Raw genomic sequence first — 25218 nt, 5'->3', positions numbered from 1 at the left:
TATGCAAAGTGTTTATGATTTCCATCAAATTAGAAAATATTGCGTTAGGAAGAATGTATTGCCAATTCAGAGGAAAATTAGTATTTTGCATCAGATTATTTCCCATCCACAGCTTCAATAACGTGCTGCGGTTGTCAATTGCCACGCTAATATTTCCCTGTTGTACCTACTGTATTAAACAAAATCGCCTCTACACGGCAACTGCTGAATATTGATAGAACCTTAATTATTCATCATGCTAATAAAACTTTATATCAATAGATAACATCATTGAGCACAATGGAGCGACCAAAATATGATATTAGCTCAAATTCAGCATGCGACAGTTTTGTTCTAATAATTTATTTATAAACTAAATTATCCATGGTCAATGCCCTGTTGACGCCACGCTTGTCTTTGCGCCGAACCAATTGGTATAGTTTATCAGACTCGATAGTAAAAAAAACATACTTTTTCAAATGAGACAAAAATACCTAAGCATTACGCGAACGTAACTCGCATATTTGACTTTTAAATTCTAGCATTCCGGAACAAATGAATACTTCTCTCACACAGCTTTCGAATGTGGCGAGGGGAGAAGGACAATAAAACATACATTTTAAGTCCTGATTCATCTACCATCTGATATTGAATAGATCTGCTGTGGGCCCCGGTAATCTAGCCGTATTTAATCTGAACACTTTTACATTTAAACCCCGCTAATCTGCATGCCGTGAAAACTAAACATTGCTTAAACGTCATGCAGCAAAGTAACGTCATGGAGTAAAGTGAAATGGAATACTGTGAAACGGAACGCATAATCAAAACAAAATAGCAAATAAGACTACCACAAACACTTTTTTCTGATGCTCATAGGGTTACCAGAAGTTCAAATTAAAAATGAACCCCGTTAATATGGATGAAGTATCGTTCAAATTAGCGGGGGTTCACGGTATCCCATACTCTGATAAATATTGCACGGGCAACTATTGCATGCGTGAGTTTTGAGAAAACTCGTGTAGAACTATTATTAATTAGTTTGACGATGGGAGTGAAAATAACTTAAAAATGAGTTTATGTGATCGATCGGTACACGCGGATAGAAATCTCCTTATACCTTTTGGCAAATTTCTATTGCGGATTATTCATAAAATGTATAAGTCAACTAATAAGCAGACGCCTTGCAAAAAGTTAATGAAGATGATGTGTCAAGTGAAATGTATAAGGGGTCATACATACCTTTTATCCATTCTTATAGGACCTATGTGGTTTGTCTTATGGAATGTATAAGGCTGATGTTTTGGCAAAAATGTATAAGTGAAACACATGAATTAAATAATTGATTTTCATGTAATGGTGTTCCCAACAAACAATTTTAGCTGCAGCTCAGCTTACACAGGCAAACATTAGCTGCATAAGGCAATTGTTGGCTGTATAAGCTAGTCTGCAGCTAAAATTGTTGGTTGAGTTGTTAGTTCTGATCTATGAAAGTTCGATACAAACAAAATCAAACCCGTTAAATCGGTCTTGCCGAGAAAAGTGTATGAGTATCTCAATTGGATTACAAATTTTAAATGTTTCATTTATATCTCCGGAACGTAATGTCCGATTGTAATTTGTAATAACATTTTATAAAGTTCTTTGAGAGCAATATATTATCTTGCAAAATTCAATCTATTTCCGTCAATTCGGTTGAGCCGTCTCCGAGAAAAAGGAGTTAGTAACTCAATTTGATTGTCAAATTTAACTGTTTTGTTCATATCTCCGGAACCAAATGTCGATCGAAATAAAATACAATAGAGTTCTATCAGAGTTTTTTTTTTCCTTTGGTTTGTTTTTTCCGTCGATCTTGTTTTCCGTGCTGAGCACCAATGCTACCGACGTGCCAGGAAGGCAGCTCCCACACCTGGACCCTACCTATCGACCCATCAACTCATGAACCGGGGACCAACGACTTTACTTCCCATCCGAAGGAAGGCGTGATCAGAGATGTTATGCCTCAGAACATCCCGGCGGCGCCGACTGGGATTGAACCCAGGCCTGCTGGGGTGAGAGGTAATCACGCTTACCACTACACCACCGGCGCCGTTCTATCAGAGTTAGATACTAATAAAATTAAACTGGTTGCAGTTAAATCGGTTTAGCTATCTCAGAGAAAAGTTAATGAGTATCTCAATTTGATTACAAAATTTCACTTTAAGAAATCTCTAATTTCAGAAAATTGTTTCATCTTCAAATATCAAACGTTTTCTAATTCTCAGGGATTTTAAATATTCTGATGGTCTGGCCATAAACGCATCCTGTTCTTATATGAAAAATCATCTGAATATTTTCTATTAAATCTCTACACACAAAATATGTGACATGAACATGAAATCAAGGGGTGGTCACTCTACACACATATTATGCATTAACTATTATCACAGTGTGCCGCAGCTGTGCCGGTAGTACCGAGTGTGCCAGTCATTGAACTGAATTTGTTTGGTTGTTAATAATGGTATGTTTGGCAATCCGGTTAATTTGACAGCTCAATTTAAGGCTCATGCTTTTTTTGTTTGATTTTGAACAAGCAGTGAAATTCTAAAGAATCCGAACCAAGACGATAATACTTTTGGCGAGATTGACCGTGAGCGGTCTATGCGGTTCGTCAAGAAACACCAGTGATAAAAAAAAACAAGTCGACGATACACTCCAGCTGGACAAGATGATACCGGGCAAACTGACGCAAGCGGAGGATCCCATCGAGAAGGCGGTCGAGTTCTTTCAACCGCTTGACAAAGACAACATTCAAACGGATCTGTATTTACAGACGCTGGGACAAACTGCTGCTGATGTTACCTGCCATCGCCATCGCTAATGCTCTTCCGCGAAGAGAATTTTTTTTCGCCCCTTCCTAGCTCGAAACCTGGCTACGTCCTTGGGTGAGACAGGTTTACTCTGAGTTGCTTTTTTGCAGCGAGTAAATCGTGAGAAACTAAATGTACCTCAATATTTAATCGACATTCATCGATTTTTTCTCTGCTTACTCCGTTTACTCCCTTTAAGAATATGCTTCTCATATTAGACATCAGTTTTGTTTGTAAACAAAGTAAGCCCAAGTGTATCCTCAGGCTTTCGAATAGCTTGAGTATTATAGAAGAACCTGTGCCGGTGCCTGGTTACTACCAGCAAGAACTTACAGTTCCAGCCAGCTTTCAGCAGTTGTTCTTCCTCCTCAGCAGCCAGTCCTAGTTGACACTTCAAAAGGATCATCGCTGATCAAACAAGCTCTCCAAACAGCTATTCTTCTAAACATCTGGAATTTCACTTATAATGCAGCTATCCCATCAGCACGAATGATCCAGTAGTCGTAACAGCAGTCCTATTGAAAATGGTAATAACTAGTTCCGATCCTCTTCTCGTTAGCACCATGCAAGTTAGCTACAGCGTGAAGATTCCCACAACAAACAATATTGGTGAGCAATATTCCAACCGCGGCCCCTCTAATAAAATCCACCGCTACAGTTTCCGATTAAGAAAACATTTCCCCGGTGGGGCAACAACCGATTAACACCCAATTCCAGCTCCGACGGCAATGCTACCCACCATTACCCCCGCGGAATGTTCAGCTAGGGACAGCCACCGTTATTTCCGAAGCCGTAGAGGAGGAGGACGTTGAAGTAACCGCTACCAATGTTTCCGGTGAGTGCGATCCTCGTCCGCACCTCGGTCCGCACTTCAAACCCATCAACGATCAACCGGACGAAATCGAAGTAAAACCGAAGACGAAGAACAAATCAAGCTGATCAAGCTTATCTTCGTCGACTTTCTCTTTGCATACCCACGGACATGTTGAGACCAAGTACAGGGTCGTCATGAGACGTGATCAAGTTCACAAGATCGCTACCAATCACTCGATATCGTCAGCGCTGTTCATAAAACAGATGGAGACGAACAACAAATTCTACACCTGGGCCGCTATGGACTTAGCCAATGAGAAACCGAAGAACAAACGTATGTAGTGATGTTCTACTTTAAAGGAGACTGCCTTCGATGGCCGCAGCAAAATCACGGTGGGGTATCGCAGAAACGGGACCGTATCACGATCATCAGTAGAAGCAAAAGGAAGGCACAGTAGAAGCAAAAGAGGAAGGATGGATGTCCACCGTCAGTAGAACGGCACAGTGGTAATTCAGAGCTCGGTTCGCAGTTTCATCCGGTGGCAGTTTGCCAAGCCATGGGAACGGGATTGCTTCGACCAGTAGGTATTGTAGTACGTGCGGGTACGTAATTTACCGGATTTTCCACCATATCCATCATATCAAGGCGGACAAGCATTCGCCCTTGGTAAGTGTAAGGCTGCTAGGCAGCAATAGATTGCGTTCACGTGCACAGTTGATAAGAGTTGAACGAAGGTTTTTAAGCAGGGATGATGCAGGATAATCAAATCAATCAATTTAATAGCGAATTCGTTTATCATCGGAGTTGGAACCAGTTCCAACCCAGTGCGAAACCGAACTTTTTGTCAGTGCAAACCTCAACCTGAGCTGGGTTTAAAAAACAAACGAGCAAACTGACGTTTGTCAGAAAACAAGCAGACCCAATCTTGATACCCGATCCAGGTTGGAACTGAATAATAAACGAATTCGCTATAAGTGTCATCGAGTTTCACTGAATTAGTGAGTACTGTAAACATGTTTATTTTTATTATTGTTTTGATTGACAGCAACTTTTCGGCTTCGCATGAAGGTGCACCTTCATATGTTGCTGTGATGCAAAAAGTGAGAAAACAAATGACAGTGATCTTTCTCACTGAGCAATGTGAGTTACTCGAGGTGCATCAAAAGCAATTCAGGAGTTGTCTTGTCCCTAGATTCCTACTAAAGACTTATCAAAAACCTAACCCCCTTATTTACCAATCCCCTAGGTAAAAATGTCAAGATCACAGGAATATAAATGAAACTACAACGTGTAAAATCGGAACCTACCTAACTAATAATAACCAAAGATTTATGTAAAGTGAATGAAAAAAATCTATTCAAATCTGTGTAATAAAGTAATGAATTTGGGTTGTTAGCGGAATGCTTAAATATTGATCTTGATGTTATGTGATCTTGACATTTTTAGCTACACGGTAACAGTAATACCCAATAATGAAATGGGTAAAATTTTACTCATTTAATGGGTAGTCCCAGTTTCCCTCGAAAATGCTTACTTTGTAGTCATTATTGGGTATTTTGCGATTACCGTGTAGGTAATGAGTACTTAAGGGGGTTAGGTTTTTGATAAGCCTTTAATGGGAATGACACTGATGAAGACTGCACATTGTAGTCGAAATACGTATCTGTCATGGATACCAAAATTAATTAAGTGGAATTAAAGGAAGATAACCTTTTTTTGCTGAGATTATTGGTTTCTCTAGAAGGATCACATCTGCTTGGAAGTCATGCCTGTTGTCGTATACGGGAGCTGTCAAACGCAGATTCCATTGGAGAGAAGAAGGTATTCTGAAGTTCAATGAATGATTAGAGCAATAAACTTTCTTGGAGGAGCAATATTTAAATACCAAAACGCAGCTGCGATTGCCTTGGTTTTGGATCTTGGTGACCGGAATATGTCTCGAGTGGAATGATTTTATGCTTCAGGCATTAGAATGTACGCTGACTGTGTTTAGGGAAATCTAACTCGGTACATGGGTAATTCATGGCGGGACTATGCAAAAAATAACGGTTTCCAAAAGTTGGATTTTGTTAACAACAATCAAATGTTGACACATACAGTTGCGCAGGGGCAGAGATAATGCAGTGTTGCCAGTTACTTTAAAAATCATATAAAATCTAAGCATTGGTGCCAAACAGTACCAGTGAATGATCCCAAGTGTGCCCAAATCTGTTTTTGGCACACTGTGTGGAGTGACCGAACCCTTGATGGGAATTACTTTGCGATGCTTGTTGAAATTCGATTGAGAAACTGAAGGATTGCGATCTGGACGGGAACCGATATCGCCATCCATTGACGGCAATCGAATGTGCATGAAGGCAGCTTCCACACCTGCGTAGGATATCGCACCCATTCAAAACACATGGGCCGGGACCAACTTTACTTCCCTTCCGAAGGAAGACGTGACCAGAGATTTTTTAACTTCAGAAAAATCCCACCGACCTCGGCTGGGATTGAACCTAGACCCATTGGGGTGAGAAAGCAGTCACCACTACACCACTTAGTTGTGTTGATCCTTCGCCTTCAAAACAAAACATTTGAACTGTCAAGCATGCCGTTATTCACAAGCAAACGAAGTTGGTTCGATGACTGGCACTCTCGGCACTGCCAGCCAGTCTTCACGGTACAGCCTAGCACCGATGTGCAAGCTGGCTTTTGAACTTACATAAGCATTCACTCTGTGTTCACGCGTGCACTCCATCAAATCAACGTGAGTACAATGTTTAAGTTCGATCATCGTTTGTTTCAGCGTTTAAACATCGTTCGAACTCAAGTGCAGTAACCAGGCGTTGGCAGTCGAAATAATGAATGATGTTAAAAATAATTATAAAGAGATCTCAAGAATGTCTATGCTCAATCTATCAATTCGACCTAGTGCCCTTCGAATAATTTACATTTAACTTAGTAAATTTCAAAATTCTGAGTCATTTAAGAACATTTTCGGACTTCAAAAATTATCGAAATAATTTAATTATTTTGGTAATTACAAAACCTAAGAAGCAACCAAAAGCTTAAAAATTTCGGGTTTCTCCAGTTTTCTGCCAGTTCAGAAATTTAAAATTGAATCAATTGCTGAAATCAATCATGCCGGTATTCCATATGTAGCTGTTTCCGGGATAAATATCACCCGGGAAAAACCGTGAATTCTGTGGCCACACTGCACTAGATTAAATCCTCTGGGAAAATATTTAAATGATATTTGCGACCGTATTCCGATAAGAACTCCAAGGGAATTCAGAAGAAAATAATAATTCAAGGATTGAAGTCTCCTATGAAAATAAATGTTAGCAAATTCATTCAAGAATTTGGAATTTAATAAAGGAGAATTGTAAAATGAATGCCAAGAATTCTTTGGCGAGAATCTTTAGAGTGTTCTGCAGAAAAATTAGTCGTGGAGAAAATTTCAGGGAAAAGCCAGAATTAATCCCAAAATTAAAGAACTAAGTAGGCCTTTGTTTTCGTTGTCAGGGATTTCGAGTTCGCCGCGTGCTTTTTGCTTACTACCAAATAAAAAAAAATCTTATCCGCTAGTGTGCATGTGAGGATGTGAAGATTCGTCGTGATTAAGTAGCCAATGGGTGAATATTTTAAATAATTGTGAAAATTCTGAGGCAAAAATTGTATTCAAATGGCTGTCGCGTTAGTCGGTTTGTGCCGAGGGGGACGACACATCTAAATCTCAAATTTAGATGCTCAATAAATCTCACACTAGCTAATCAATCTTCGAAAAATCTTCTTTCATTTCTCGATGCATCGCGCATCATCTTTTTGCAGGAAATCTTCAAAATCGTGATAAATCTTCTTTCTATCTACTCAGCGTACGCGCAGCTAGCCACAGCAAAACACAATATATCCTGCAGCGTAGATAGAGTCGTCCCCCTCGGTTTGTGCCTAGATCAGTTGTTCTTTTTTCATGTTTCCGCTCTAGCAAGAAGAGTTCTACCGTGTCTTATGGTTAGCCTTTTGGTAATGCGGCGGTCTGCCTTCTGGACAATAAAAACCTGCGATAGATACCAATAATAATAATATACGGATTATAAGTGATCAAACGTATCACAATTTTTGAAAGAGTCCGAGAAATTTCCTCCATGCAGTATTAAAGAAACCAAATACACACATATTTATGATGTTTACCCCCTCATGAAATTCAGACATTTTGAAGGAAGGGAGTGACAAAAGTAAAAATTGTGATTTGTTCTGGCCTAATATGGATTTGAACCGATTGGACTAAAGGTTTAAACTTCCCAGTAAAATTAAACGAGCATTATGGAAACAATGACAAAGGTCTAAACTAACGGTTTTTTTTTTTAATAATGTCCACTGTTGCCTCACTGTATTGAAGTTAGCTGATTGTCAAACCGCATCGAACTTAATTCTAGTTGCACACACAAACTCACTAACATCATTACCTTTGTACATAGTGTTGATGGCACTGTATCGATTTTACCCCCATTAGTATTAACTTGGCCCAAATATTGCCAAAACATATCATGCTACGCGTACATTACTAATGATGCATGCAAAATATGTCGAGCGGTATATGGAGGATATTCAATTACGGAGAGTTGTTTACCATTCACCTGTGATAAGTGCTGGAATGGTGACAGATGCTATGTATCAATATCAGCTTCAATGTGTTCACGTTAATTGAGGTCAGAGTTAAAAAAAAGATAAGTTCACTCCATCCTCTATTAATCCGACATTTTTTTCCAATCTGGCGCCTTTTAAATCCAACTCACAATAATCCAACGTTGTCGAATTGGAATATACAACAACATGATTAAGGATAATTTGTCAGAGCGAAAACTGCTTAAAGGCTTCAGTAAAATATAATTCAGGATATTATTAGGTATCATCGTGTTATGTTTCAGATGGCAAAAAGATGACAATAATTCAGCACCGACATTTTGAAAAGGCAAATCTGTCTTTGTATTTAATAAGTTGGCTTCAATCACGGATTTCTCGCACATCGAAGCTCACACATGCAAACAAATAACAAAAATCAACATTTAGGAATTAACCGCATAAATTGGCAATTGGAGGTTTCGGGTTGGAAAATTTCTCGACTTCCCTGGGCATAGAGTATGATTTTACTTGCCACACAATTATACTAATTCAGACATCGAAAGCTCTCAATTAATAACTGTGGAAATGCATCTGGAACCAAGGGGTACCCAACGCTGCACATCTCAATCTATGCCGAGTATTTCATCAGTGCCAAAAGCTGTGCCCAGCGGTGTGCCGAATGTGCCGAAGTGCGGCAATCAAGCTCTCGGTCAGTACCCCATGAGTTTGGCAAACGTGCAATTATGACTTTTGAGATTATTTGTATACCTTGTCAAGTTCCCACGGATGCGTGTTATTTGATGCTTGTTTTACTTATAAACAGGTCAGGCACAGTGTTTACCCTCGTATAAGCTATGCAACATGCACACAAATATCTCGTTCACTATTTGTATGCATACGAGGGTAATCACTGTGCCTGACCTGTTTATAAGTAAAACAAGCATCAAATAACACGCATGTGAGCCTTGTTTTTTGTAGAACATTTATTCCTCGTCTTGGTTCAACGATGCCAAACAAATGAGCAGATTGACAAGCGCTAGATCGTCGGTCACTGCTGGAACTGTTAGCCAGTATACGCGGATCGTTGCCAACCTCGAAGTTCTGCCCCTCCACGAGAAGAAGAAGGGTGACTGGTGGCAGACAACTGTCCACCAATGAGAAGAAAGTTCTGTACCGGGTGTCATTCTGGTAGACGTTCACCGAATCCTGTATCATAAGTATTCAACCGGCAAGTGAAAGATGTGCCTCTACATTATCATCATGCTACTCATGCAATCAGGAAGGATTCGACCTAAAATTCCCACCGGCGATAGTAGAAGCAGCAATATATCTTCTGTAGCTTCCTAATGCCAGCAGTCGCTGTTGGGTACAGAATTCATCTAACTGAGCTATACAATTTTTGGTGAGATAGTGTACTGTAGAGATCCATCTCCAGGGCACGTCAATTGTGCAATATTTTATTATGATTTGGAACAACCTCGCTGGAAAATAAAAAAAATATTAAACTGAAAAAGAAAACTTCCCCCTTACTTTGAAGTAAACACAGTAGTAAACCTTAGCAACGATTGGTAAAATGCCAACACAACGCAGTGATACTGTTTTATATTCTATTCTGTGTCAAACTTGTGCCCTAACGTGCCGATCAGTGTGCTACGATGTGCTTCGGCACACTGTGCAGAGTTGATTACCCCTTGATCGGGAACAGTTGAGAGCACGCAATATTCTAAAATGCGATAAGCATTAAGCTTGAAATGCAAAGAAGAAGAAGAAAAAGAAGTGGGTTTAAACGTGATGGTAGGAGCAAATAGGACTACGCTTCTTGTAATCCAAAGTCGATTGCGCTTTTCAAAGTAAAATTTGTTTTCACTTCTCTTAATCCATCTCCGATTTTGGGTTTATTAAGTAAAATTTGACTTCGATTCTCGTAATCCAAAATCAATTGCACTTATCCAAATAAATTTGACTTCGTTTCAGGGCCTTCTTTACCAACCTTGGGGTGTCTTGGTCTATTTTTTATTGACGCTCATTTAAACTGAATAAATTGAATCTGTTTATGACTCCTCATACTTGCGAACTTGTTAATTGAAGTGCTGATATCAATTTAAAACTGGTGTAGAGCATCTGGTGGTCTAATCAGTAACCATTTAAGTCTGGTGTAGAGCATCTGTCAATTTATTTTGCACTCATATTGATCTATCTTGAGCACTTGGTGGCCATCATAAAAATAAATATTCTGGTAGCAATTTGGGTTTTATCACAGCCTTTTTGTCCATGATTTACATGCTTTACAAACTTGAAAAAACTTACAATACTGCCTGTGTTTACCCCATATGTCAATAATTAGTTTGTACAACTCATCTTCTTCTGGTTTCCAGTGCTGGCTTACTAAAACAAAGAGGTGACTATCTAGTCATAGTGCATTGTAAAAACAAAACACTTAGTGCAAAAATTAACCGAACGTAAACATGAAATAAAACAGTTCAATGCTTATCACAATCTTCACCAACTTGAGTTGTTTGTGAATCAAGAGCCACAAAACACGGATTTCCAATATATTAACGTGGATCCCCGTTAATTTGAACGACTTTACTCTTCCCCGCTCTATTCCATGTGTTGTATGACGTTTGAGCAATTTTTAATTTTGCAGGTGCAGGTGCAGATTAACTTCTAATTAAAAAAATGTTCAGATTAAAAATTGGCAGATTACCAGGGGTTCACAGGAATTAAAAAGAAACCTTAAAAGTTGGTGATTTGTAAACCGATCAAGTTTATCAACGACCTTAGAGATGCAGGAAATATGCCCATTATTCCGAGGAGGGCGACACATCTAAATCTCAAGTTTAGATGCTCAACAAATCTCACACTAGCGAATCAATCTTCGAAAAATCTTCTTTCATTTGGCGCATCTACTTGCATCGTGCATCATCTTTTTGCAGGAAATCTTCAGAATCGTCATCAATCTTCTTTCTGTCTACTCAGCGTGCGCGCAGCTAGCCACAGCAAAACACAATCTTTTCTGCATCGTAGATAGAGTCGTCCCCCTAGCATTATTCTAGATTTTTTTGATGTCAATGAAGTTATCCAGTACCATACCATCTAGCATGTACTAATTTCTTGTAAACGAAGCCATCCAGTACCATTCTATCCAGTATGCATCATATATCAACTATTGCATACTTCACGGCGTAAGTCGAGTAATTGTGCTAAATAAACATTCAAATCAAGGTGTTTAACAAATTGTGAAGTTTCTTGAGATCATGTGTTTTTGTGTATTGGATTTTTTGAATCTGAGAGTGGAACAGTTAGAGATGATCGGAACGGGGATCGTGAGCCAACATCTGGAGGTTCATCGACAATGGTGCACTTCTTCCCGAGGCTAGAGCAAGGGGAAACTGATTTTATTATTATCAGGATCAAGGAGCTGGAGCTCCATTTGCGAAAACAATTCAGTGCCAACATTTCAAAGGGGCGTAATTGATTTTGTAAACAATGGCTTTAGCCGTCGATTTCTCGCAAATAAAAGTTCACCTCTCCAAATTAACAATGCTAGCTGGTAAAGGTAACATTCCTCTATCTGCTGGTGTCATTGATCTTCATGATTGACCTTTAATTCACGAGAAATCGAAGGCTAAAGCCATTGTTTACAAATGCAATTACGCCCCTTTGAAATGTTGACACTGAATTGATCTTAAGAATCACGAAGAGGCGGGCTAGTTACAGATCATTCGGGTGAGATCCTTTCTTTTTATTTAATTTGTTGGCATTATAAATCTATTAGTATTCATAAAAACTTTACCAAATTATGTCCCAGGGTTTAAATTGAGGACCTCGGCTAGCTTGGTGGCTGCCGCTTTTGCTTACTTAGTAGAAGATCGTGGGTTTAATCCCAAGCTCCTCCAAAATAAAACAATTCCAAGGTTGCATCGCCTGCTTAAGCGAATTTTAACCCAATTCCGTATATGGGGGTGTCGGGGAGGACCACAGTAGGCCACCCTTGAAAGCTTTTTCTTGTTTCTCTTTTGCTGCGTATTTTTCGTAAGCGAATTAAACACATTTTGGCTTTGAATTTGTTAACTTTTGTGCTGAAATTTAGTTGCAAGTGTTCATAAAGTTTGATAACTATCATATTAGTTATCATATCGTGTTTTGCCTATGTTTGCCTTGAGTGGTTCGGTTGAACATGAATCTAACCTCCAAAATAAACAACGCAGATTCAGTTCCATTGTTCGGTGTCGGGAGCCCGGTTCTCCTCCAATATCCTTCCTTTCCCCATAACAGAGAAGATGGGGCTGGCCGGCAATGGCTATTGTCATGCTTTTCCTGTTCTGTATTCTGAATGGAAAGCTATTCACTCCCAAATAGTTTTCATTAAGAAATTAGAATAAGAACGTCAAAGTAGATACATGACAGTTGTCAGTATGCAGTCTACGAATTACTCCGTTGCGCAACGCAAAGCAACGAATTGTTTAGCTTTTAGAACGATTCTGAGACTTAAACTTATTAGAATTTCTGGATATAAAAAACTAATAGGGATACGGGATGTGGTGGGCGTTGGCCAGATTTGGATTTTTCAGATACCGTGGACCCCCGGTAATATGACCGGTTTAAATCTGAACACTTTTTAATTTGAACCCCGCTTATCTGCACGGCGTGCAAACTAAAAATTGCCTAAACGTCATTTTGCACATGGAACGGAGTAAAGCGAAATGGAACATTGCAAAACGGAACGCAAAATCAAAACAAAACAGTAAATAAGGCAACCAGAAACACGCTGATAAGGTTACTAGAAGTTCAAATTAAAAATGAACCCCGTTAATATGAATGAGGTGTCGTTCATATTAGCGGGGGTCCACGGTTTAATCCTAAATAGGACCTAGATTGGTATGATCGAACCTGACGTTTGTTTTTTCCGTTATCTATAATCGGTTGCTGATCTGGCCAAAACCAGGCCCAGGAGACAATTTCTAGTTCATCAGTGAGTTCACTAAGACAGAAGAAGCTCTGTGAGAGCTACATCTCATTGTATCTAGTTCTACGTCCCTGTTATTTCCCGCTGAGAAGCTGTTCCGAAGACAAGTAGAACCTCCATGAGGCGTTGCATCATTCATCCCATAATTAGCTCCATCATTCGTTGAGTCGCAGTGTTGAACCTGACTATTGGCCACGAAAAGGCTTACCAATGCACATCAAAAATCGACAACATACATCCGAACATTTGTTTATCTCAAATCGACGGAAGACATTCCGCGCAACTACCATAAGCCTGGTTCATGTTGATCTTCGTCAAGCTTCGTCTGCGGTTTGGACTTCTGCATCAACACATGTCAAGCAGCCTTTAGGTTCAATTGGCTAAACTTGGTGAGTGAGTTCATTAAATTTTGGAAATTTTTATCTTTTCAAACCAGTAACGTTGGGAGATCACCTTTTTGTGGTGCGTTACTGGTATAAGATCTTTTATTTATTTGTTTATTCATGTCGTCAAGCCAGTGTAGACTACATAGGGTTAACTACCCCATTCCCGGCCTATTAAGCACAACTCGTACTTAGTCTTTCGTAATCTAGCGTAGTTTAGCACCAAACGGAATGTTATTATAACTTATGGCTTCTAAATTTATTTACCTTTCCGTACGTATCATAAGATTTCATAAAGAGAAACAAAATTTGCCTTATGCAGCTAATTTTTGCCTGTATAAGCTAAGCTGCAGCTAAAATTGTTTGTTGGGAACACTGCTTCTTGACGCCAAACACGGCCTACGGATTCTAAATTCGGCCTAACGCATAAAAACGCATTCAAACGCCATTGAATTCCCTTCGGCCTATCGGATGAAGATAAAAATTGATTCGGTCGGAGCGCTTCTTTTGTTTTTGAGAAAAATGGGTGTAAACATTCATATTACGCGCTCTCATTGATTTCGTTCGGTAGCTTTTGAACTAAAGCAGCGTACCAAACGCATAATTGACTTTTTAACTCTGAAACAATGAATTTATGTGATATTTTCTGATCGATAGGCCCAAAATGGGCGATTAGGCTGAAGTAGTTGTCTACCCTACAATGATTATTACAATGTTTACTTACATACTATGGGGCTGTCCATAAACTACGTAGACAGTTTCGGGGGGGGTTGACAATTATCCAAGGCCCATACAAATTTAAAAAATTTTGTATGGACAATTGTCTACGCAGGGGGAGGGGGGGGTCAATAATCCCAAAAAACTGTCTACGTAGTTTATGAACAGGCCCTATGCAATAATTCTATTCTGAATTCTGGAATACTGAATACTTATAAGGGCTTATAGTTAAAACCACTAGCCCTTATTTACTGCAGAGACAGATGTCACTGCAAACAGAGAGAATAAACAGAAGATACTGTGTGGGCCCGATAACCCCCAGTGTAGCATGAGCTTAACTAGGGCGAAGCAGTCCTGCAAGAGCCACCATCACTCTTGGCTTTTCCGCATGAGATGTTCCAGCTTTGTTCGGCTTAGAGGCGCGATGACGATGGTCGATCATATGACTGCAATCTTGTCATAACTGTAGCCATATCCGCCAGCACCCTCTCGATACGCTCCATCCGTTCGTTCGATGTTTCTCCTCTGGATTTTGCCTTCTGGCGATCTTTAGGATCCGACGTATTATTAGCTGATTGTTCGTGAGCTGTTAGTGGAGTACTTTGTTAATACGGGACTCGGCTTCCTCGCTGGCATCATCTTCGCTACCATCTTCCTCGTCGTCATCCTCTTTGCTGTAGTCATCTTTGTCGCTGCTGTCTTCCTCTCTGCCATCCTCGTTATCGCTACGGCTGCCCACAATAGAACTATGCTCATCTGACTCTTGATGTCATACCACTGAATGGGTCTCGTCGGAGCGGACTTCAACGAAATGAGCAAGCTCTCGATCATCTCGATCGCAAGCAGCGCTTTAATAAGCTTTATTTTAGAATTTGTCACTGTACCTGTAAATAATAGTTACATGTACGCTTAGATTAGTGTATCGCAATATTGCCTTTTCATCGTGGAATCGCTGATTCCTATTATGATGTGAAAATTGAATCTTATTCATATTCAGAGCCGGTTTTAGGGGAGGGTGGCATACCCCCCCCCCCTCCCGGAATACCACATTTTTTGTTGATGTAAAGTCACAAAAACTAAACAAAAACGGGTTCCCACATTCCCAGTATAAATGCGGCCCTGTTCTACTTGTTGATTTTTTCGGATCAATAAGTTATAACCCTTTTTTTAACTGCCACAACGTGACGCAAGATACGAACACTTTCTGTCTGCGACTTGCGGACGTCCCGTTCCGCCTGTTCATTCATTTTTTTGGACTTCAACAGTGTCTTTGCGGACGTCCCGTTCCGCTTATTCATTTCAGTCTACCGTTCCGGTAGTTACCGCAATTAAAGGGTCATGACGCATGGTACTCATTAACCAACTGCAATCTGCGGACGTCCCGTTCTGCTCATCTTCAACGTTTCTGAGTACTAGGAATTTATCGCAGCGGTTGTCCCAACTCACTTTCCATTTTTGTATTCCTGAGGCCCCAGGTGCCGCGTGGAACACATAACCTCAATGGGAGTATCTTTTTCTCTATTTTTTACTCCTTTTGCGACTGGGTGATTTCTTTATATTCACTATAAAAAAAAACTACTTAGGTCCTTACTTTCTGTTGTAAATGTGAACGCGAATGTGAAACTCTATTATTAACTCCCAGGAAACACCCAGCGCCGGAGCTCTGCGGAACACGTTTTATCTCCTGGACGCTGATGAAGGAAAAGTCAAGAGCGATGGTGGCTCTGATGGTTCATACGTACTCTGTGTAGAGTTCACACGCACACTCTCATCAAGCTATTTGCAGGGCTGCTTTGCCCTAGTTAAGCTCATCAGGGCGTCACAGTATCAGCTTCAATCGACCAAATCGATGCGACGAAGAGACTGCTGGCTTTCTTTTTTCTGTTAAGGTGATACTCTAAGGAAGCCTTAGCGTGAAACTTCAAAGGCACAAATGTCAGCTTCCACAAAACATACAAATTTGAAATTGATACTCTCTGTTTGTAGTAGCACAGCAAACAAGGAGTAGCAATTTCAAATTTGTATGTTTTGTGGAAGCTAACATTTGTGCCTTTAAAGTTTCACGCTAAGGCTTCCTTAGAGTATCACCTTATAGTCGAACAGCTTCGCAGCATTCTAGAACCTCAGTCGGCGTGCACAAACAATAATGTTCAATCGCTTGCCTCTCTTCCTCCCGTCGCTCCATTGGTCTTCCTTTCAAGCTTCGGTGAAACGGATGAGCGAAAGAGTGCTCGACTTTGATAGTTTTCTCTTTCATGAAAGACATCAACAGAGGTTTCATGACGTATATGACGGAAAATGAAATAACACATTTAAAGCATTTCGCACATGAAAACACTTGAAAATTACACGTAATATGTTTAATTTATCTTCCATCCCCATATTTATCTAAAAAAAATTAACGAAAACGGGACATAACGCATTTTAAACAAATTGAAAGAGCGGTGATAGAGTGTTCGTGAAAGGGGATTGAAAGCCATAATGAGGTTTCGTTTAACTAGAAAATCGACATTACTTACATTGAAAGCGATGAGCAAAGCAACGACGAGAAGATCCACAGCCAGAGTTTCCTTCTAAGCGTGCTTCTTTTTCATTATCATTTCTTGCTGATAGTCTAGCTAGGCGTTATAGAAATGAAGCGTTGAACATGTTTGTATGAGAGAAACAAAACTCGAGTTCATTTTAGAGCTTCGAAAATGTAGAGCCCTGAAGCTCATACTATACTGGGGTGTTTCGAGCCCACACCGATACCATGATAATCTCTGCGCAACCGGTAATCGAAGTAGACCGTGCTTCTAAATTGACGTATTTTTGTTTTGCTGTGTGATTTTTTCCTCAATTTTTTCGTGAAAAATTAAATTCTAATTTGGAATAATTAATAATCTGATGCGGGATTGTAAAAATTGTAAATAGATTACGTGACGGTGAACAAAAAGAGTCCCACTCCTTTCAATTGCTGGCGAATAGTGCAGTTCCGGTAGACAGCAGTTTGTTCAACAATCAATACGAAACTAACGATTTTAAATTGGCTCACTACTTGACTAGCCTATTGGTCCCAAGCAAACGGTTAACGTATCCCATTCTAGTCGAAATTCTAGTACTACGCAATGTTTGTTTTGATTCGCTATGAAAGTTTGACAGATAATATGAGGGGCTACTGGTTTTTCCTATGTTTCGAGGGGTGAATCGATTAGCTTGGGACCGAAGAGAGTACCAGAGCTGAGCCAAAAAGTTGAGCACGTTATTTCGGGACCTTCTAGTCTTAGAGTTACCTCTATGGTTTGTTCCAGCCGGTGCTAAGCTATATTAAAAAAATCATTTATCAGATGCTCATTAAATAAGCGTCATTTAACTTCTGCTTGAATGAAAGTATGAATACAATTCAAGCTGAACATTGCATTAGGTCCTAAGTAACATTGATCGATTCTCTTCGTCGACTTTATCTTTCGTTAATAACTTCAAGCTGAACATTGCATTAGGTCCTAAGTAACATTGACATATTCTCTTCGTCGACTTTCTCTGTGTATCCCCATGGCCATGTAAAGACATTCACAGGTATTTTCAGCATACAAATCGATAAAAGTAGCATTTATCTATCATCAAATACGACAAACACAACAAGGAACGGGTATGGGCTCGAGTTATTAACGAAAGAGAAATTCGACGAAGAGAATCGATCAATGTTACTTAGGACCTAATGAAATGTTCAGCTTGACTTGAGCACAGAACCGTTTCTTGATGTGTTTGTCATATTAGATGCTAGATAAAAGCTTCTTTTGTCGATCTGTGGGCGGAAAATACCAGGGATTGTCTTTACATGACCGTGGGGATGCAAAGAGAAAGTCGACGAAGAGAATTTGTCAATGTTACTTAGGACCTAATGCAATGTTCAGCTTGAATTGTTTATTAGCATCGGGGCTTATCTTGCGTGGAAATAGCTCCGAAATGCTTGCGTTCTTGAAAAGGATTATTGTTTATGTGGTAGAGCTTTCACATTCTAACTCCCGGTTTCAAGCATGATTACATGATTACAGGGAAATTTTATTCATAAAGCCGCTGCCAGACAGTGGGAGTTGGATTGAAAATACTTGTTTCTCTTCAGTTCGGGACATGAATCCACTGGTACCACGAATGTGATATATTGTGTTATGAGATAGTGTCCTTAGTTTAGTGAATGTCATATTACTCCATCACTATTGAGAAGTGATGAAGAATTCGGGTTTACATGCATACATACATAACCTCTGCACCACCCTGAAACTTTCCTTAATGCATACTTTTTTGTTTGTGATGATACTTTTAACATCTTAATAATACAAATGGGTGTCACCACATTTTTTTTATTTAGGCTTCTCAATGTACTTTGGATAAGCTGGACTTTTGAATATACTGATATTTAAATGCTCTAAAAATCAGAATAGAATAAATTCTATTTCGATCTATTTAATCGATAATTTTTCCTTGTTAATCATATTTATTAATCATTTTTCTATGACTTTGCAAATATTTAAAGATTTTAAAAGAAATAACTAAAAAAATCAACTAAAGGTCTTATTTTGATACCCACTTTTGGTGTTTCTATGTCATTTTACTCCTAAAAAATCTTGATTTGTGAGAATAGAAAAAAATAATAGAAAAATTTAGCATCTAGCAGGCCATGACAATTATTTTTCATATGGTAAGGACCGCATGGAATGTGTAAAAGATATAAAATGGTTGAGTTGCACTAAATTTCGAAGTATTAGAAATATTTCTTCAGTTATTGCTATGAAAAATCGACTTTTTTGAAAAATATCATCAGGGCAACCTCCAAATTACGTTTCTCAGTGTTGCCGACTTACAAAATGTTGTTGGTTGAGGACCCAGGTTTTCAGACAGAGTGTTATTTTGGGCCACCCTAATACATTTCAGATTTAGAATAAAATAAACGTCTATCTCAAAACAAGTATCATTACTAAATAGTGCTATCGATGCGACAGTTGCCCATTGTCTCCCTGTACAAAACTGAGTTAATATAACACTGTGAGTGTGCTAGCAGCACATTACTATTAAAGCAATTTATTCTATCTAACTCAATCACGTAAATAACATTATTTGTCCATCATCATCAAATAAATTTGGAACACTTCCCCTTCGGCAGCGAAATTCACCCAGGTCGTTGTCGCAACGCAACCCACTATCTTTTTATCCAAACATGGTCAGAAAACGGTTTACGCATCGAGTACAAACCTATCGTTCTTCATCCACGAGCAGCGTCTGCATTAGAGCAGTATTGCCTTGAAACCAAATAACATTTGATTACAATAAACAATACACTCACTGAGATGGAAACAGGTCGTTTTTCTCCATCGTTATCTTTTCATCCAATTAAGCTTTTGACTAGAATAACATAACCCGACAGGTTACCTCGCTGGTCCTTCGATTACGATTACCATCCAATACATTAACGAATCAATTTTCGAATCCGTTCGAATTTGCGCTTCAGAAATTTATGAAAATCATATTCCATCCGTACTCAATTTGTTCCATCCGTAACTCAATTTATGGTGGCTAAATTTATTTACCGTCCGCAAATAATCCGCTTTGGTTCCTTTGTAGCTCCTCCTTGTTCTCGGTCATCCTACAGGGCCTCAACAACAACCACCACCACCATAAACAGATAAATCACAAAGTTACACACCGGGCGTAACATTTCAGAATCCACCCGGGAACATTTTACTTTCGCACCAAGACTGGCCATGCTTCTTCCCTCGCTAGCCTCCATCAATCACCCCCTTGATCTTATTAACATTTCATCTCGCAGCTACCAATCAGACCACAAACATATTGCCCTTCTCGTCCGTTAGAACGCATCCATCACGTGCTTGCACTTCCAGTATTCCATAGATGGACACCGTTTAATTGACGCGCTTCTTCTCCAAAACGAACCGTATCTAATATCAATTTATCAAACTAGAACAAACCAAACAAGTTGCGACTAGATCATCTCAACCAGTTGATTCTAAACTGAGATATAAGGTGAACCGAGAGGAACTTTGAAACTTTCAAACCGATCCGGCCGACAGATAACGTAAGACTGACTGGCTGACTGGCTGGCTGGCGGTGTTAACCTTGAGATATACAGAATTCAATGTTACGCTCAGAGCCGCAGCATCCCGTAGCATGCGTCCGAGGGCGATGCGATGGACCATTCCCCAACAGGGAGGACCCATCCGATCCACATGGCGGTGGAGAAAGCGCGCCAAACACCAACGGCATGCAACTGGTGTAGCTTGGAGAGCAGTCAGAGCAAAAGATGCTGCGAAGCTGGTCTCATCGCTCTCCGGGACTCTCCTGCTGGAGAAGTGCTTCTGTGGAAGCCGGGTGAAATGCTCAGAGAAAGACCGAATCCTCTCTGTTTATGCTGCTTCGTCGTCCATGTGGACTGAACAGCTGGGAGTTCAACTACATAGCGAGTACAATGAAAGAAGTAACAACAGTGTTTAATTCTGTACTTGAACTCCGTGGAAGTGGCTGTTTGTTGCACCTTTGGAAACGTTCGTTATATAGGGGTAGTTATCATGTACTTTCTATACCTAATTAAGTTAGACCAGATATTCGGTGCTGCACATCAGGCTGGGCATCTTTATTTGCTCTTTATTAGGATGGATTTATAGTTGCATATTGGCATAATGTCGTTTGGCATAAGGTTGTTTGACATAAAGTTGTTTGACATAATGGTTGTTTGGCATAGAAATTAATATAATAACTTGAAAAATCATAAAGGTTTCCTTCATAAACATATTCAGTCATCGTTTCACAACTCGATTTCTTTATAAAGGGTGTCCACAGTTAAATTGCATCACTTAGAAGTACTCGCCAAAAATAAGTCTCTCAACCGGTTGTCATGAAATTCTCAGTGAATGTAATACCACAGAAGGAAATTCTTCAAACATATCATCAAGCGTAATGTTCATGCACACTAGGACCCTCTATAATGCACTTTGATTTGCAACCGGAGCATCTCTCGTTCATGAAATTTTTCCACTAGTTGCTTTTCCCTCGATCTGTCAACACACCAGCTGTGTTGAATAAAAACAAAACAAAGGCAAGTCAGTTATGTCGATTTGATTGAATTTTTCAGAAATACATATCCGTAAGAGATACGGGAAATGGCTCTAATGTTGGCCTATGTATCTAAGATTGAACTCATCGCTAAAAATCTGCTATTTATCATTTTATCTAGATGAACGCGTCATTGGGACGGTACTAATGGCTATTTTTGGTCGCTATTGAAAATTTAGTCGATTGCTTAATTTATGTATGGGCCCGAATTAGGGGCATTTAGGTCAACGTTACATCCATTTACCATATTACAGAATCTCAGAGTCCGGAAAATTGTGAAAATAGGAGAGATATTCTGCAAACTTCATATTTTTTTTTTTTAATTCAGGTCCGTCCGATTAATTTCTGAAAAATTGTATGAACTCAAAGATGCTCAAAGCACACAGTCCAGAAAATTTAAACGAGGTTAAACGAGTTCCATTAGCGTCAGAAAGAAAAGAAAAAAAAATTCATGTCAATTAACGTTCCATTAGCATCTGAAAAATTCTGTTCTGAGATTTCATGGAAACACCAAGAATTTAAAGAAAGTTCTGAACAATTCGGTAGCTCGGGAACAATATCCACAGTTAAAGATCTGTTATGGTAAGTTCCGGTAGCTTTAGGGCTTCAGTAAAATTTCGAGAACTTCAGTGAACATCGATGAGCATCAGGGCAGTTTCATTAACTTCGAAGATGCCAAAACTTCAGTTGAGTTTAAAGATCTTAAAGGATGTTACGTAACTTTAGCTAGTTCTGAGCGCTCAGTGCAGATCCAAGATTAGGAAAACTACGGGAACATCAGAGGAGTTTCTAGAACTTCTGATAATTTTCGAGTACTTTAAAGCAGTTCCATAAAATTCAGATAAAAGAGATTCTTCATGAACTACTAAAAATTAAAGCTAGTCTTGAGAACATCTGGGAAGTTTAGAGTGCTTATGAAAAATGTCCGAAACTTCAAATCAGTTTCAAGAAATCCAACAAACTGTAGAGACCTGACATGAAGTTTTATTCATTTCAGGGCTAGTGTTCTAGGAACTTTAGATAAATCCAGAGAACTTTAGGGAAGTCAGGAAACCTTCAAAGAAGTCAAAAGAACGTTTGAAAAATCGTTAAATCTTTAATCTATTTATCTTCTTTACGATGTTTCAGGAATTCCAGGGACGTCCAGAGATCTACCGATAATTTTAGAAAACAAATGTTCTGAGATTTTCTTAGAAGTATAAAGATTTTTTAAGACAGTTCCATTAATTTCAGGGCAGTACCAAGAACTTCCGGAGAATTGTAGGGTAGCTTCGAGAACACCTTGGAAGATCAGAGAACCTCAGGTCAGTTCCAGAGAACTTGAGAAAAGTCAAGAAACCTCCAAAAAAGTCAACGGAACGTTTGGAGAATTGTAAAATCTTTAATCTCTTGGTCTTATTTATATTCCAGAAAATTCACATTCGTCTGGAGATCTACCGATAATTTAAGGAAACTATAGTCATATTTTCATAATTTTACAGGTGTCCAGAGGTTATCAGGGAAGTGTAAAGATTTTAAGACAGTTCCATTAAGCTCAAGGCAATACCAACAACTTCCGGAGAATTGCAGGAACTTTAGAGTAGCTTCGAGAACACCAGGGAAGATCAGAGAACCACAGGGCAGTTCATTTAACTTCAAGGAAACTGCCAAAACTTTACAGAAGTTCGAATAAACTCGAGGAATTTCCGGAGCAATGTTCTGAGATTTTCAGTGAGGTTCACAAGTTTAAAGCTTGTCAAACAGTTCCATTATGGGTAGGAATATTTAAAGTATTTCGAGGTAGATCAGATAGCTTCAGAGCAGTCACATTAGTTCATTGCAGGAACTTTCAAGAAGTTGCAAGAATTGAGAAACATTCCTAGAATTTCTATGAGCACCAGAAAAATTGTTGGCACGTTAGGGAACTTCCGAGAACTTCTTGGACATTTAAGGAAGGAAGTAGCCCCGTAACGTGAGTAGATCATCTTTTCGTGGTACGTTACGGGATGTAAGATCTACCACTGATTCCTGGTCCTGACTACTTCAAACTAGGGGAACAGGATTTTTTCAGTAATCAATAATTACTTACTTACATAATTACTTTTTATGCCTTGTTGATAGTGACAAGACTCGGCTTTGTCCACCGAGGAAAAAATGAGCTAGTTAGTCTTCATCTATGTGATTCCTAATCTTCAATTCGTTGTTCCCTAAAGGGTGTACCGCATCAAATTGCATCACAGAAAAAAACGCTCTAAAAAATTACCCATTGGGTATTTTCTCTTCAAAATTTGGGTAGAAGTAGTTGAGAGTGTATTGTTCACACTGTATTTTTATCACCGTCAGTGTTTCGCAAGTTGGAAAAAATGGCGTCACCCGCCAAGCAACGCCGTGAATTGATTTTGCGCAAAGAAAATCCTCAACTCTCGCCTCGGGACATCGGAAAACAACTCGGGATCGTGCAGTCAACGGTGAGTCGTCTGATTAAACGCTGCTACGAAATTCTGAGCATCGAACGGAAGGAGAAATGCGGTCAGAATGGATGTTCTATTAGTGATCAGGATCACAAGTGTATCGTGAAAACGTTTAAGCGGAATCCCAATGCTTCGGTCAGGGATGTGGCCAACAAGAAGGACTGCAAATGTACAAAGTGCAGAAAGCTCCAAATCGTTATGAAAGGCAAAATACGGTGGGAAAGTCACGGGGCCGGAAACTGTACACCCAGATGCTGACGAAACCACATTGTCTCATCATGAATGATGAGACTTATGTCAAGTCGGACTTCCGGCCAGGCTTGCTGAAACTCCTCAAACTTACTGGAGGTTTTAAAACACTCTTGGCCTGCGAGTTTACCCAGCCCTCACCTCGAGTGAGTGGCGGCAGGAATGTGGAAGAATTAAACAAAAACTTCTCGAGAGAGAGGGAGAGTGAACTTCAGCGAGAGGATCATTCGACGTGATGTGCGCTTTTCGAGACTTCGGATGACTTTTTTGTTCGACGCAAGAAGCTCAAAGTTCACCCAGAGTGAGAGTAAGAGCGTGTGATAGAAAACATGAACATTAAGGGCAGCAAACCTCACTCTCATTTTATCCCCCTTCGCTCACAAGCTCTGAAGCTCAGTGGAATGATTTGGCAGTAGGCATTCTACTCCTCAGAAAAATGCTACACTCGGCTAATTTCAAACTCACGAGTGAGGCTCCATCAAGCCTGCTTCCGGCAGCTTCCGGGGCTACTATTCTTCACAGGAAGTAAGGAAGCAGAAACTTTCAAAGTTTGCTAAGAAATACATGATTTGGCAAGCGATCTGCTCATGTGGTAAACGGAGTCTACCGGGACTGTAAACGGGGAGATCTATACCAAGGAGTGTCTACAGAAGTGTCTGCTTCTTCTGTCAAATGTTTTGCAGGAGTGAAACGAAGCCACCCAAGGACATGAACCCCCCCCCCCCCTCCAAAACGCACCGGAACTAAGGCCCATCGAAAAATACTGGCCTATTATGAAGCAGGCACTACGGAAGCATCCCAAGGAGGTTCAATCTGAGGAAGACATAAAGAAAAAGTGTGTTTCCGTACAGAAGAAGCAGCAGCCAGGTGTTGTACAGAATCTAATGAGTGGAGTTGAGCATAAGGTGCGAGCGTACGGTTATGGTATTGAAATTGAATGATATAAATATGCCAAAGCTTACTAATGGGTTATACTCAACTGTCTGAAAGTTGGAAAAGGATCGGTCAACTAGGTAATTTTCTATAGCGTTTTTTCCAAGACACAATTTTATGTGGGACACCCTTTAGTTTGAAGTGGTTAAGACTAGGGTTCTGATGCATG

This window comes from Ochlerotatus camptorhynchus, unplaced genomic scaffold (genome assembly GCF_037179485.1).
Source record: "Ochlerotatus camptorhynchus isolate MF236.1 unplaced genomic scaffold, CSIRO-AGI_Acam_v1.1 ptg000767l, whole genome shotgun sequence".
Classification (NCBI taxonomy): domain Eukaryota; kingdom Metazoa; phylum Arthropoda; class Insecta; order Diptera; family Culicidae; genus Ochlerotatus; species Ochlerotatus camptorhynchus.
Note: the sequence above shows the minus strand (reverse complement) of the source record.